The sequence below is a fragment of the Pseudopipra pipra genome, chromosome 5, assembly GCF_036250125.1.
Source record: "Pseudopipra pipra isolate bDixPip1 chromosome 5, bDixPip1.hap1, whole genome shotgun sequence".
Lineage (NCBI taxonomy): Eukaryota > Metazoa > Chordata > Aves > Passeriformes > Pipridae > Pseudopipra > Pseudopipra pipra.
Window position 1 is genome coordinate 44,425,652 of NC_087553.1, and position 15,973 is coordinate 44,441,624.

General features: G+C 40.6%; 1 long non-coding RNA gene across 1 annotated transcript; it reads left to right on the plus strand.

Annotated features, from left to right (window-relative positions):
• Positions 1–2,885: 2,885 nt before the first annotated feature.
• On the plus strand, positions 2,886–7,298 carry LOC135414735 (uncharacterized). The gene is made up of 2 exons (XR_010430808.1): positions 2,886–4,607; positions 5,143–7,298. It is a non-coding gene; the product is annotated as an uncharacterized LOC135414735 (long non-coding RNA).
• Positions 7,299–15,973: the final 8,675 nt, after the last annotated feature.

Sequence of the window (15,973 nt, forward strand, 5' to 3'; positions counted from 1 at the left end):
CATAAATATCAGTGGTATTGATTTACTAAAAATTGCAGTAGATGCTTCATGACTGATCATTTTAAACCCAGGATTTGTTGCTTTTTTCCATAAAATGTTTCAGCTCAAAAATTTAATTTCACAGAAGTCCTGCATCTCACATTAATTTAGTAGTGAGATTCAACTGCCTTAAGTTAGGGATCTAAAAATATACCATTTACAACTAAACTCGACATCTCAGGTTGAGGTACTTTCCTTATAAAAAATTAAATCTTCAGAGAATGCTACATTCAATCCTAAAAACAGGGCAAATTGAGAAATTGTTTACCAGAGGCACCTGTTTCTTTCTGCTGTTTCTAAAGTGTGCACTGAGCAATTCACATTGACATGGGACATTGAATTTCTATCTAAGTGAGATAATTTTCATGCTGGATGGTTTCTCCTGGTCTAGACAACTCATGAGACTCTGTCTAAAATGATAGGCAGTGCTCTCACATCCAGTCATATTTTGTGCATATTTCTTCTCAGTCATGCAGATTTTGTCATAGAGTACCAAATAATTCCCTCAGTTTTCCCTAAAGATATCACTGTCTTCCAGGGTTCTTATATTTATATGTTGACTATTAAAATACAATTCTGTTCTGTTACATGACCATGTAGAAACAGCAATATTTTATTCATTGATTGGATTCCAATGCCCAGCCTAAGCAAGATTAACTTATTTTCACTTATTTTAATGGATGATAGAAAAAACTAAGCTATTCCCAGTTTTCTACTCTAGAAAGTCCATCAAAGCAGGATAAGCAGGATATTTTTATTAATGCATTCTCAGCTGAGGGAGTTCACTGAAGAATCATTAAGCCTTGGTCATAACAGCATAAGGACAAAATAATGGTTATATATTCCCAACCCACCCTTAGAAAAGTATTTGTTCACTTCTATCCTGAATAATATGAGAAGAAAGACACGTGGAGACAGTGCTGTCCCCATCCTAGGCCTTGTCCTCTACTGTTCAGCCCTTTGCTCAGAGGGAATCTGAAATGCCACTGCTCAGTAATATCTCATCATAATGCATTCAGACAAAATTTCCCTCTCCACTCTCCATGTATGTTTCACAGACATGTTTTTACAGGCACAAAACAGCCTCAAAATGCCATCTTGTACAAAAAAAAGATGTTAATAGCAGATGTTTCTTATAACTCTTGACTGATAAGAATATGACTCTGAAGTCTCCAAAGAGCCCTTCATTAAATGCAGAAGTGCTTTCAGAGTTCTCCTTCTTGATGGCTTTGGGGTCATGCAATGAATCAGTCCCAAAGGTAATTCTGAAAAGCTGCAAAATACCCCCCAGCATCAGCACCACTCTGTTTTTCCTGCAGACATCCTCAGAGAGGATCCTCAGAGAGGATCCTCAGAGAGAAGGATTATGTTTTGCAGAGAGAAGAAGCACAATCTGTGCAGCAGAACCATGTTTATCTCTCTGACAAAGTGCTTTATACATCTGCACTGCTGGGGCCAGATTTGCCTCTGCCTGCCAATTTTTCAAAAGAAAAGCCTAAGCTTTTCCAGATTAGTGGTGGAATATGTTTCAGCAAATCAGCTAGACAAGCAAATCAGATATGCTTCCATCTGTACTGAGCCTGGACATCAACCTTAAAAAACCTGCATGTGGCAGGTTCCAAAATGCAGAAGCTGAGCAATAGAGAAGCAGAAAAGCATACCCATGGTGAGATTCAGCAGACAACCACAGTCAGCTCTTTAGCTGATGTCTACATTTGAGCTGGTTATCTAGATTTCCTTTATAGCTGTTAAAGAGAAGCATTTGTCCAATACGAGTTATGTGCCCTATATGAATCTGCTGACTACAAAGGGAGTCCCTACAATTAGCTCAGGTGTAGACACCTGTGAAACCTATCCCAGAATCTGACAGTACAAAGCCACCAGACCACAAAATTACCAATGGGACAAGCATCAGGCCCCTCTTCTGTATGCGGGATTGTGGCAGAAACAGGCTGTGTGGCCTCCTCACAGATGGAAGAGAAGGTTTATTCCTGTGGCAACAGATGTAGCTCCCTGATTTGAGGCTTGTCCACAGGATCAGTCTTTGGCACTGAACTTTTATGGGGTACATTTAGTCATAATAGTCATAATACTAGAGGGAAGTGTTCACAGTAAAAACCACAGATGTTCATCACAAAATACGGTTTCAGCAATCACAACATATTACAAAAATACCCAAGGTCTTTAAATTGCAGAAAAGCTTTGGTATCTGAGAGTCACTGAAGGGCAGTTCTCATGGTAGAGAGTATTCCAAACTGTAGAACCCATGAAGCCTCCATTGCTGCCTAAACTTGACATTTCTGCTACTTTTCTTTGCATTCTTTTTGCACAAAGCAGGCAGCTGACAAAAATGTCAGTTCCTTTCAGTTACTGTGAGAGTCTGGGGAAATACGTGCATGTGAAAATGGTTTACTGCTCTCTAAATTGCAGAAATAACATTATATTTTTGAGTGTGCACGAAAAAAAAAAACAAACCAAACATCAAGAGCAAGATCTGAAGGGGCCAAACTTCCTAGAAACAAGAAATTCTAAATTTGGGTTATATATCTCCAAGCCCAGAAACTACTTACCTGTCAGTCTCACTTCAGTGACTGGTAAAGTTATGGAGAAGATTATTCTGGGAGGTTTTGAAAAACACCTGAAAGACAATGCAGTCATTAGTCACAGCCAGCGCAGCTTCATGAGAGGAAAGTCCTGCTTATCAAACCTGATTTCCTTTTATGACAAGGTAATCCACCTAGTTGATCAAGGGAAGTCAGTTGATATAATCTTTTCGGATTTCAGTAAAGCTTTCCATACTGTCTTTCCCAGGATCCTTCTGGACAAAATGTCCAGCACACAGCTGGATAAACACATCACATGGTGGGTGAGCAATTGCCACAGAGGGTAACAGTGAATGGGGGAACATCAGACTGGTGACCTGTCACTAGTGGGGTTCCACAGGGCTCCATCTTAGGCTATGCTCTTCACCGTCTTCATAAATGACTTGGACACAGGACTGGAGGGGATACTAATCAAGTTTACAGATGACACAAAACTGGGAGGAGCTGTTGACTCCCTCAAAGGCAGGGAGGCCCTGCAGAGAGACCTCAACAAATCAGAGGACTGGGCAATCACCAATCGTATGAAGTTCAACAAGGGAAAGTGCCAGATTCTGCACCTGGGATGAGGCAACCCTGGATGTTTGTACAGACTGGGGAGTGGAAAGCAGTGCCATGGAAAGGGACCTGGGAGTCCTGGTTGATGGCAAGTTGAATATGAGTCAGCAGTGCCCTGAAAGCCAGGAGGGCCAACCGTGTCCTGGGGGCACAGTCAGGCAAAGCATCTCCAACCAGTCGAGGGAGGGGATTGTCCCACTTTGCTCTGCACTGGGGCAGCCTCACCTTGAATATTGTGTGCAGTTTTGGGCACTGCAATATAAGAAAGGTATTAAGCTCTTAGAGAGTGTCCAAAGGAGGGCAATGAAGATGGTGAAGGGCCTTGAGTGGAAGCCTTATGAGGAGCCGCTGCGGTCACTTGGTCTGTTCAGCCTGGAGAAGAGGAGACTGAGGGGAGACCTCATTGCAGTTTACAACTTCTCATAAGGGGAAGAGGAGGGACAGGCACTGATCTCTTCTCTGTGGTGACCAGTGACAGAACCCAAGGGAATGGCCTGAAGTTGTGTCAGGGGAAGTTTAGGGTGAATATTAGAAAAAGGTTCTTCCCCCAGAATTTGGTTGGGCACTGGAACAGGTTTCCCAGGGAAGTGGTCACAGCACCAACCCTCATATAGTTCAAGAAGCATTTGGACAGTGCTCTCAGGCCCATGGTGTGACTCCTGGGAATGGTCCTGTGCAGGGCTAAGAATTGGACTCAATGATCCTTTTGAGTCCCTTCCAACTCAGCATATTCTGTGGTTCTGTGAAATATATCTGAAACAATCCTCCAGAAGAATAGAAACGTACGAGGAGGAATAAAGTGTTATTGGCTCAAGAAGTCTTATCCATGAGCAATGTGAAACTTGCTCTTAAAAAAAAATACTATAAAATTTGCGATGCCTTTCTTTTGAGGAAACTAATGCTCAGAAAACTATTTCATGCTTTTAAGCAAAATTCACACGTTAGGCAATTCTTTTCAGCTTAGTGGACCAATAGTCTTGATTTTAATTGGACTTCTTTATACTAGCTTCAAATAGTAAAAGACTCATCAGTTTTCCACTGTAAACTATTGATATTGGCTACATTAATATCACATGTACTAAAGCTCTGTGTTGCCTTTGTGTAACATGTCAAATGTGCTTCCCAGCAGCACTGGATTTAGCAGAGAAGCAGAATAGGCAAGGGATGAAGTGGGCAGATACTGAAGTCTGCCACTCTGTCGGTGTTCAAAAGTCCCATCCACTTGCATAGGTGATGCTGTTGAGCTGCAATCCATTTTTAGAAACACATAGTTACTAGAATACAGCTTCTGGGTATTCAGCAGCAGAAATGTGGGAAATGCGGCAGGTATCAACATCACCTGCAAGACTATCACCCTCAGTGGACCACAGCAAAGGAGTATGAAGAGCCCAGCAACCCTACAACAGATTAGTGGGATGGGGGAGACCTCCAGGCCTTAGGCTGCTAGCCCCATTACCTGCGAGGTGAATGCCCTTCCCCCCGCCCCCGCACGTGGCCGGCGACCTCGCAAGGAGCCCACACAAACCACCAGGGAGGGACGGACAAAAGAGAGAGTTTATTGTGGGGAAGGGGTTTATAAAGCTTTTAGGAGGGTCAAAAGGGGGCCAATCACAAGTTCAGGGGCACAGAAAAAACCAATCAGGTAAGGGGTCAACAGCCAACAGGAAGGGGTTAACAGGGACCAATAAGAAACACCTCAGAACACTTTCCCAGGACACTCCTGTATGGGAGACAAGTCTCTCACAGGGGGTGTCGGGAAGAAGAAGCGGTAACCTTGCAGAAAATACAAAAAGCCATTTTGAAACCTGTTTAAACCACATTAAAAACTTCTGTTTCTATAACATTTGAGCTGTTTTCTTCTTTTTCTTCACTAGTCCATCTCTGACAGGACTTCTTCCATCCTGCATATGGCAAATCCATTGCCACACAACCCCACTGAAGAAAGCCAGAGTAGCTTTCTTTTTGATATATTGCAGATCCCTCTGATTTCAGAAGAAATACTCTTAGTTGCTGGAGGGAAGTAGTCAGCCCTTCTTTCCTCATCTATGGCTCTGGAGGAAACAGCAAGTGCATCTCCAGAACTCTCAAAAAATGGCAGAGGAGCAGCTAGGAGAACAGCCCATGGCATGCTGAGCTGCAGCAGCTTCCTCTCATGCTCTCCATGATACTCTCTTACCAGTGTTTGGGGTTGCCACCTATATGGACCACAAACTAAGTAATAGAAATGTCACCTTTCTCATAGTCTCAGTGCATCCTGCTTGTGCTACTACAAAGACAGGAAGGAATACCGTGGGCTCATTAATTCTTTTTACAGCTCTCAAACAAAAGAACAGTCACTAAGCAGAAGGAACCAGCAACATACCTTCTTGATGCACAGAGCATATTGCTGATCCAGTGCTGTTGTTTCCTAGGAGCTGAGCAACCCTGTTGGTCTACCAGAATTTTCTAAGTGTCATTTTTTAATAGCTCCTGAATAACTCCTTTCACAAATATTCACTCAACTAAGCTATTAGGTTTTGAAACCAGAAAATTTGTCTTTTATCTCTGTAATAGTGGAGTTTATGTTGAGAGAAAGTTTTAAACAAGCATTTCTAATTTCACTGCAGCTAGAAATGTCTGCCATTGTGTTACGGCCAGTAATATGCTTTGACTAGTGTGCTTCACTTGCACCAACCTTAAGTTCACAATTAAAATAAAAAGCAGGGAAACAATAAATATTGGAAAGACTTTCTGGATTCCACATCAGCATTTCCATGTTTTCTCCAGTCACTGCTAAACAACCACTCCTCAGTTCTAAATGAAAGCTTGTGTCTTTTCATTGACACTGATCCCTCCTTTTTGGATTAAATGTGTTTCATCTATAACTCTGTCAATTTAGACATGACAGACAGACAGATTTAAGCAACCTAATTTCCAAACACCTCAAACCACTGTCTCCTGTATCCTACTGACCAGACAAGAAGAGTAAAACCACAATCTCTGTGCAGAGGAACAGTATAGATATTTGGACTTTGTGAATTTGGGAAACAGTAAGTAGGTAAGTTAATGACACACTTCTGCTGATTCTTCAGGGAGGATTTCTTCATTATTTAATATTATTGTTATCTCAATTATTCAAATGTTATTACTGCTAGCAATGGCTATGTATTGGGTCTCACTGAGTTGGAGTTCATTTCCCCATTAATAGCCCTCACAGTGCTGTGCTTTGCATTGGTAGCTAGAAGGGTGTTGATAACACATCAGTGGTTTTGCTACAGCTGAGCGCAGCATCAACACTGTAACATTCCTTCCTCAACTGAGGGCAAGATCCTGGGAGGGGACCCAAGTAGGCCAAATCTGACCCACCACTCTCTGGGCTCAGCCCTCCAGCCGGTTCCTAACCCAGCACAGAGTGCCCCTGTCCAAGCTGTGGGCTGCCAGCTTTTTCAGGAGTATGCTGTGGGAGATGGTGTCAAAGGCTTTGCTGAAGTCCAGGCAGACCACATCCACAGTCTTACCCTCATCCACAAGGCAGGTCACTTGATCACAAAAGGAGATCAGTTTGGTCAGACAGGACCTGCCCCTCCTAAACCTGTGCTGTCTGGGTCTGATCCCTTGTCCATCTTGTAGCTGTTGTGTGATTGCACTGAGGATGATCTGCTCCATAATCTTGCCAAGCACTGAGGTCAGGCCTGTAGTTTCCTGGGTCCTCCTTCCAGCCCTTTTTGTGGATTGCATGACATTTGTCAGCTTCCAATCATCTGGGACCTCCCCAGTGAGCCAGGACTGTTGGTAGGTGATGGAGAGCGGCTTGGCAAGCTCTTCTGCCAGCTCCCTCATCACCCTAGGATGGATCCCATCTGGTCCCACAGACTTGTGGGGATCCAAGTGGCTCAGCAGGTCGCAAACTGTTTCCTCCTGGATTACAGGGGGGCTATTCGGCTTCTTATCTCTGTCTACAAGCTTCAGAAGCCACCCAGTCTAAGATGCTCAGCTAGGATTTTCCAAAGCCAGTGAAGTATATCTAAAATATATATTGTGTGTGTGTGTGTGTGTGTATATATATATAAAATCATATATACATATATATATATATCTAAAATACATATTTTTTAATAATCATTTGCTCTGTGATGGTGTCTCTTTCTCTCCCCTTGTATGAAAGAAACTAAATTACTATCTAGTCTAGTTCCCCTGTGTGTTCCTAATTTAGCTTTGACAGCTAGAGTTAGACAAGACAGATTCCGTACTAAATTGCCTTTTAGTCTTACATTCAGTGACCTGTTATATAAGCTCTTACTAATTTTCTTCTAAAACTATATATTCTAAGCCATGGGTTGCTTGGATAATTCATACCTCGGAATTGATCTTTCAGAGCTGTACCACTTTAGTGAAGCAATGCAGATGAAGAATAGTGTGTAAGGTCCAGAGGCAGATTCTGTGATTCTAAGACAGATATAGCAAAAATATGCATTAACCAACTTTACATAGGAAGGCCAAGTGAAAATACAGAGCAAACACCTATTCAGAAAACTTACTCCAAAGGTGGGACCACCATCAACCTAGTTTCTCCATTCTTCTTCATTTACCTCCTCTCACCAATAATGTGAATTCAGACTACAATTATGTAATAAAAGGTTTCATAGTATATTTATTTCTAGAGTCCCTTTACTACAAGATTTATTTTCTTTTGTCTAGTGCTTCCAGTTTCATCATTGAGTAGAACACAGAGTATTCGTAGCTGTGCAGATAGCAAGGATCCCTGCTAGATCCTTCCTGTATTAACCCTTCAACATAAAAGGGATGAAGAGCTTAGCAAACCAGTCCAGCCCTAGTCTTCACTCCAGACAGCTAAGGGGAGAGGATCAACAGCAAGTCAAGCAACACACACACAGGTGACCTGTGGATACAGCACATGTAACAGAAAGGTTGCAATACACTGCGTTCCTAAAAGCTATGACAATGATGTGGCACAAGAGGAAAGTGAGAAGAAGTGAGGTCATCACTGCTCCCTGTAACAGTACAGAGGCCTTCCATGTCAGGACAGTCTGGGTCATGTTGGGGGGGTCACCATCTCAGTGTAGCCATGGTTCAGGACTGCTCTGTCTGGAGGACACTCCCAAGAAAGTCCATGCTAAGCCTACAGTCAGGCGTCACCTTCAGCCTCCTATTCTGCCTCGTGAAAAGACCACTCACTGCACCAAATTTATTGTCTCTCCTGCCTGGAAATTGCCACCTCTCCCACATTCCCAGAGCACTTCATGTGAAGCACTTCTTATTCCAGGTATTTCTTAATCCATTTCTTTGGTCCGGGAGAGGTCTTTCAGGCCAAGTCAAATCACCTTTTAGAAATGCTGAAGCTCAGTGAAGCAGATCAGGGAACACCCATGAAAACTCCACTGCTGATAGGAATGAGAAGATCAGGCATCTGCATCACCAAATGACACAGCTCTTCACTGATGGAATAGCCTGTCAGAAGCCCTGAGTGGGAAAAGGTAACATCCGGTAAGGTCTTCTGTTACTGAGAGCACTATTTCATGTTCGTTTTTCTGGAACTACTTGTTGAAAGAAAATGCATTGGAAAGCAGCTAATGCCTTCTGGTCTATTTAATCCTGCTCAGTGCTCTGTACCCTTTCTACCAAGCTAAGTGTTTGTACACCTATGTGATTAAGATTTATGTATAATTGTGAAGATTAAGATCTATATGCATAATTGCAAACTGACTTCCATTTTAAGGTAGACAGAAATAAATAAAATATTTGGCTATATATTTTAATGTTATTATAATGGCATGTATAAAATAAACTGGAATGGTTGTATTGAATAACAGGAAGAAATAGACAAAAAATCAGACTCACATGGTTAATTAAAGAATATCACCAATAAAACAAGAAGGCAGAAAACCAGATTTGTATAAAATTTGTTTAAATGCCAGCCAGCAACACTGTGTAATAGACAAATTTAGCATTTTGCCAATGAGAATATTTTCAAAATTAGCTGTTGATTTATTCCTTGCTTGAGAGGTTGGAAGAAGTCTTTTTTTCTCTGAGGAATTTCTAGCCTCCTCCATGCCCAGAGGTTGGGCAGAAGGCAGTTGAACTGGAGGTGATCTTTTGCCTTTCCCTCACAGCAATCTCTCAGTGCCTCCGTTGCTCTGTTCCTGCCCCAGCACCTTCAGCTACACGCACAGGAGTGGTGATGAGCAGCAGAGGTGGACCTCACCTGAAGGTCTCATCTAAATTTCGTTCCATTGCCAACCAGTGATAGAAGAGCCATTTGTCCGTGCAGTCCACACTCAGCAAACAAACACACAGCTACCACATGTGGCACGTGAGTCAGCTGAACATGGATTTTAATTTCATTACACTAGATGGAAACCCGTGTTCTTTCTATGAGCCCTTCTCAGCAGCAGAGGCAGCCACCCCACATGCAATCACTACTAGATAATTTTTTTTATCGGTAAAGCCCTCAGAGGTAAACAACTTCGCTATTAGTGCACTGCAATGAAAATAAAATCTGTGGCAGATGGTTGCCAATGTGTCCTATTTAGACACTTCAGATAAACAGGGAATGGCAGAGAGACACAACAAACGTAAAACAGAAATTGGTGGAAATTAACAGTGTTATCCATTTGCCACTCTCTTAGAGACTTCTTTAATCATGGGAAAGTTGAGGTAGTTGGAGATTCATCCCTTTCCTCCACTCTAAAAATTTTGTTTAAATGTATTTTACATACAAAATAAAATCCTCGACTTAAGTAAAAAATGTGAATATAGAAGTCTAGAAACATTAAATAAAAATATAACAAAAAATGCCTCCTGCACAGAAAATGAAATAGTAGAGAAAAGTTTATTATTATTGTTAGAGTTTATTGTGGAGTTGTGGAGTCATTGTAAATTATTTGTATTGGCATCTTAAACACTAAGGATGTGTTTTAGAATCGTATTGTCCAATTATTTGGGCATATACTTTAAGTAAGAGGCCTGAAATTAGAGTAGAATGGAAAACTAACTATTTTTACAAGCATCTCACACAAACAAAGACAGGTTCCATTGAAGAGCAGCATCTTTTATTGATTTATTTTAGATTTAATTGAAAACAAAATCCACTTACCTCTGTTATAAGCAGATTACGAAAGATAAGAATATATGATTTAATATTCGTATGTGTGCCTCTGCACATTAAATATTTATTTTATTTCAGAGTTTTACTATCAGCTCTCTCAGCTGTTCCAGCAAGTAACGGTCAGCCAAGCCAAAAGCTGCCTGTGATAGAAATTGTGAGGAGTTCCAGTCTAACAGCATACTGTGTAACAACATATTTTCTTTTATGAGTTTTAAAATGATTTTTTTTTCAATTGCACAGTAAGTTGCCTTGTTCTTCTACTATAGAGATGAATAGAAGTGCTATTTTTGTATCATGTTATATAATTTTGTCAAATCTCTTCATTAAACTAGATCAATCCTACTCTTTTCAGAATCTACTACCTTCATTTTCAGCTTTAATTGCATCTGTCAAATAAGTTTCTAGATATTGATCAAAGATCTCTTAGAGCAGCTTTTCTTCCTGTAACTCCAGCTTCCAGCACTAAGGAAAGAAAAAGTGCATGAGAAAACTAGGAGTAGTGCTCCTTCATTTCCCTCTTCATCACCCCTTCTAGCTTTGTGGGGAGGAAATCCCATCAAAATATCCTAGTTACTCCACTGACATATTTTTATGAGAACAGATCGAGACTTGGAGGGACCCTTCTTGCACCATGGCTGTCTGATATCTGTGCAGTGCCATCCATAGAGGTGGCACTCTGTGGGGCTGCTATCAGCCTTAGGCTGTAGCAGGGAACATCATAACCCACTTCTACCTTCAGACCCCTGCCCACTGTGGAAAAGGATGGGGCAAGATGAGGATTTATGTCAAAAAGATTTATGGCAGAAATTTGTGGCAAATGGTATGATCATATGTCAATGATAAAAAAATTAATTATAATGATAAAACAATAAAGGAATGAGAATGCAAAGCTGATAATTAGGTGTACAAAAAAAAGACAAGACCCATACTGTGAAAAGCAAGAAAAAAAATGTTCAGAGAACTGCTTATGTCTCACGAAGCACTGTGCATTCTTACCATCATTCTTTCATTAAAATTTTTTTGGGTAATATAAACTCCCAGACCAACTGCAAAGTACATTCTATTCCTTGCAGCTACCACTTGTTTTGAGGACTCAACTTGGAGAACATCAGAGCAGGGTCAATGCCACTGAAAAATGGTCTCTCCTGGTTGAGTTTCTACTCCAGTCAAATAAAGATCACTAGTGCCTGCAAGTCTACGCTACACCATAAGGTACAAGTTCAATTCCCCAAACCAGAATGATGCACTAGATGGAGAAAAACTAATGGGACCAAAAATGTATATTTCAGGAAGGCTTTTCATTAAATTGTTTTTCTTCCATAAAATTTGGGTGTGGTTTTGCCTCCCAGTGAGACCCCAAATCCTGTAAAAGCTGGAAAAGATGACTGACTCTGTCCTTCTTCTTCCACTGATGTATTCCTTATGTCAGGGCATTTTCTTTTTTTATCTTCTTTTTTTTACCATTACTAAAACAAATAAATTAAGCAAAACTTCAGGATAAAATTGTTAACCACCCTATTAGGAAAAGTCAACAAACTACTCCTCTTTTTCTTTTTCCTTTAAAGAAAACAGGACTGTTTATGCTACAGTTCTATCAGTGAATCATTACTACTTCACCTTTGATTACGTTACCTTCAAAATCAGTGCAACTGCTTTTCGTACCAAACACTTGATTACTAGCAGGGCTTTGTTATGAAACTTTATGGGCCTTTTCCCCTTCCCAATTATTAGTCTGAGTGAAGCCCCTTTTATTCTTTATGTTGTTACCGAGTGCTACAAGCTAAGATGAGCTAAGGAAATAGTTTATTTTACTTTTTTAATTCACTAGCAACTACTAAATGTAGTATTACCTGGCCAGATTGCAAACTGAATCTTTTGAAAATGTTGCAAAATCGAAGAGTTGAATTATTTCAAGCTGAACAGGGTTTATTTTTTAATTACAGGAATATCATAAATCAACATGCTTTCAGTGCTGTCTTTTTAATACAGTGTAGTGATTTTGTGAAATCAAAGGAGAGAAAATAATTTCAGTTTGGAAAGTGAAGAATTTTACTTTGAAAAATGTTGAAATTAATCATTGTGATAAATGGTTTTGATTATTGTTTCAAATCTGGAAAGTAACAAAAGCTCACAAAATATCTATGTATCTGTTTAATTTCACTTTTTTCCCCAAGCCATTTCTCTACAATTTTCACTCAAAACATGTCCTATAATTCTGTTTCTATATTCTTATTCATACAAATGCTTATTCTTCCAGACCTACTCTTTGCTGATCTCTTTTAGCTCCTGGCTGTTGAGGAAAGCAGAGAGTAGATATGAATCCCAAATAAAAAGCATGGGCTCAATAACATTATCAAAAAAGCTAATTAAGACAGTTTTCTAACCTTCACCCAGTACTGTTATTTGTAAGACAGTGATAAAGGAAATCAAAATTAAGCTGATGCAGGTTCCAAATATGGTTTCATCGGCTACTGCAAGTGAGGTGGCCATGGTTTGAAAAGCTTATGGTCTGTGACAGAATCTTTTGGGGTTTTTTTCTGTTCTAGGATAAACATTTTTACCCAATGTCTCATTTATCAAACTACTTAAAAATTATATTATGCTTTTTTTTCTCAAGTTATAAATATATTGAAATTCTGCCAGAAAGAACTTTAAACCCCATACAGCTGAAGTATAACTCAAATCCTTTACCTGTCTCAAATAATTTTCACTCTGTTGAACTATCAAATCTATTTGTCTTTTGCATTCCTAGGTGATCTTGCACCTATATTGTCAGGTCTCATGACAGGGGGTCAAAGCAGGCACTAAGTTCTACTTAAAACTTCGTCTTTCTGCCACGCAGCTTGTACTGCTGTCGTACCCACAAACATCTACAGGTGCAGCCCATGTACTTGCTATACTGAGAAATTGAAACTCTGCAAACTGCCAAAGGGGTCTGGTCAATGCCCAGAAACAGTGTTTCCAAGGAGATTGGGAACAACACTGTAGCCTCCACAGAGAGGGCTTTGAAGGTGATTTCAAAGATCACAGCAAAGCACAATGAAGGACACCAGAAACACGTCTGTAAAAGAAAAATCCCTGCATTAGAACATTTTATTTTCTAATTCTGCACCTCGTTACGACAGCAATATCCTATTAAAATCAATGGAGTTTAACAAAAGATTTAGACTACAGCATTTTGAGTAAAATAGTGCATGCTTCAGTAATATGTGAGAGGGATTGAAAGCGTCAGTACATTTCTGAACATATAAATGTGCTCTCTACTTTTAACTGACTACATTTTGCATTTAAATTATTTTATCTACTTCAGTACTTTGGATCTGATTCCTCTTTTATCTATTTTTATTCAATGAGACCACTTGAATAAAAATACAGATTAGGTGATACTGAAAAGTATTGTCAATTTCTATTCATTTTGCAGAATTTTGATTTCAGAGTATACCTTAGATTGCTTCTCAAGGTGTTTTCAAAGTGAAATAAATGAGAAAAAATCTTGCTGAGACTTTCATAAGAGCAGACCCTTGTTCTTTTTTACTCCCCACAGTAACAACTTTTTTTGTGATCACAAATTCTTACCATTTTTCTTGGTTTATTGTCTGTAGCCCTATTATCTTTATAGAATCTACAGACTTCATTAACTCAGCATATAAGACTTATCTCTTCTTATTTTTTTAAGTTGCCTCTGTGTAGATATTACTGTCCCTGGGGGAAAGTTGAATTGCATGTGTCAAATTTAGTGCATCCATAACTCATTCAGCTTTGTATTTTAACAAATACGGAAGTAAAATCCATCTTTCAAGACTGGGAGTAGACAACATGGGGTGGAAGGGATCCTCCTCATACAATTTTTCCCCTACTCTCTTTTCTATTTTTCCCTGTATTTGTCCATTTACTTTCTTCTACTGTCATCAGGCAGCTCATGGTGGTTGAAGGCAAAGGTTCACCTGGTGCGCTGAGGTAGCAAAGAAAATATCTCAAGTTCTTGGCTAGTGCAGTTCCTGCTCCATCAGGACTGAGAAGGGCATGACTTTGGGGCTTTACAGCGTTCCGTGCCCTCTGTTAACCTCATTGCATCCTCTGGGCAAGTGCATTTCAGCCATGGTGCAGGTGCTGATGCTGCCTCCAGGGAGGAGATCACCCATGAGCTCTAGCAAGACAGCTGAGTGCCTGGAGCAGGAGGCAGCTCTCCCTGTGCTCTCAGTTTTACTAAGGGAAAATGCCCTCAGTTGACAACCTGCAGTGGAGTGCCATCCCAAAGCTCAGGTACTGCCTGACAAGCTAGAGAGCCCAGAGACAGCAGGGACTAGACATGCCACATCCATCTTCCCTCATGGAGAACACTGTTTCATTTACATACACATAGTTTGACATAAACACTTCTTTTAGTCTTGATAAAACATTCCAAAAGCCTCTAAGTGGATTTACCAGATAATTTGCTTCAGTACATTCCACACATCACACAAGAGGCTGTTTTTAAGGGTCAGCCTCGTAGTTCATTTTGTAGCACTTAGACTAGGAGGAAAACACGCAGGCATGTTGCACTCTCTTGATTTAAAGTCCCCAGAGAATTTTTCCTATGTCTTTAGTGAGAAAAGGTTGACAGAATGGGAGAGTTTGTTCAGCCTGGAGAAGAAAAGGCTGAGGAGGGAATGGCAACAGTCTTGCAAAGTGAATAAACTCTGCTCAATGATCAATGTGTCAAGTCACATTAATGGAATTCTAGGGCCAACAGTTGATGAAGTTTCACTTAGATATCAAGAAACTCTTGTAGTAGTAAGGATCGTTAATGACTGGAAAAGTTGTCAGTAATGATTTAGGCACATGTAACTCCACCCAGGGACAAAGACACAGACTATGCAGCCTCTGAAGATCCTGTTTTACTCTTAATTCATTTGAGCTAGGCATTATGGCTTTTAATGTACAGGGCCTCAGACTGGATGTGTGTTCTGTCCATTCTGGTCTTTGGCTCTATTTCATTGTGGAAATGGTCTGTAATTCAGCATAAAGCCTTTTTCAGAAACTCATGCCTGCGTATGAACTACAGCAGCACTAACACTGCTAAGCCACAGCTTGTCCTGGCTCTTGTCAAAATACAGAAACAGTGGCAAAAGCACAGAAGAACTGAGGCTTGAGATGGCTTAGTGCAACCCCCCTGCTCAAGCAGAGTCACCTAGAGCCAGCTGCCCAGGATCATGTTCAGATTACTTTGAAATATCATAGAATTGCAGAATCAATTAGGTTGGAAAAGACCTCTGAGATCATCAAGTCCAACCTATGACCAAAGACCACCATGCCAAGTAGACCATGGCAGTAAGTGAAATGCTCCAGGAACGGTGACTCTACCACCTCCCTGGGCAGCCCATTCCAACATCTAATCACCCTTTCTGTAAAGAAATTCTTTCTAATGTCTAACTTAAACCTCCCTTGGCACAGCTTTAGACTGTGTCCTCTTTTCCTGTCACTAGCTGCCAAGGAGAAGAAGCCAACCCCCACCTGGCTACAACCTCCTTTCAGGTAGTTGTAGAGAGTGATAAAGTCACCCCGAGCCTCCTCTTCTTGAGGCTAGACAAAGAATGGACACTCCACAACCTTTATGGGAAACCTGTGCCAGAGTTCAATCACCCTCCACGTAGAAAGGTGTTTTCCTGTGTTGAGAGGGAATCTCCTCTGT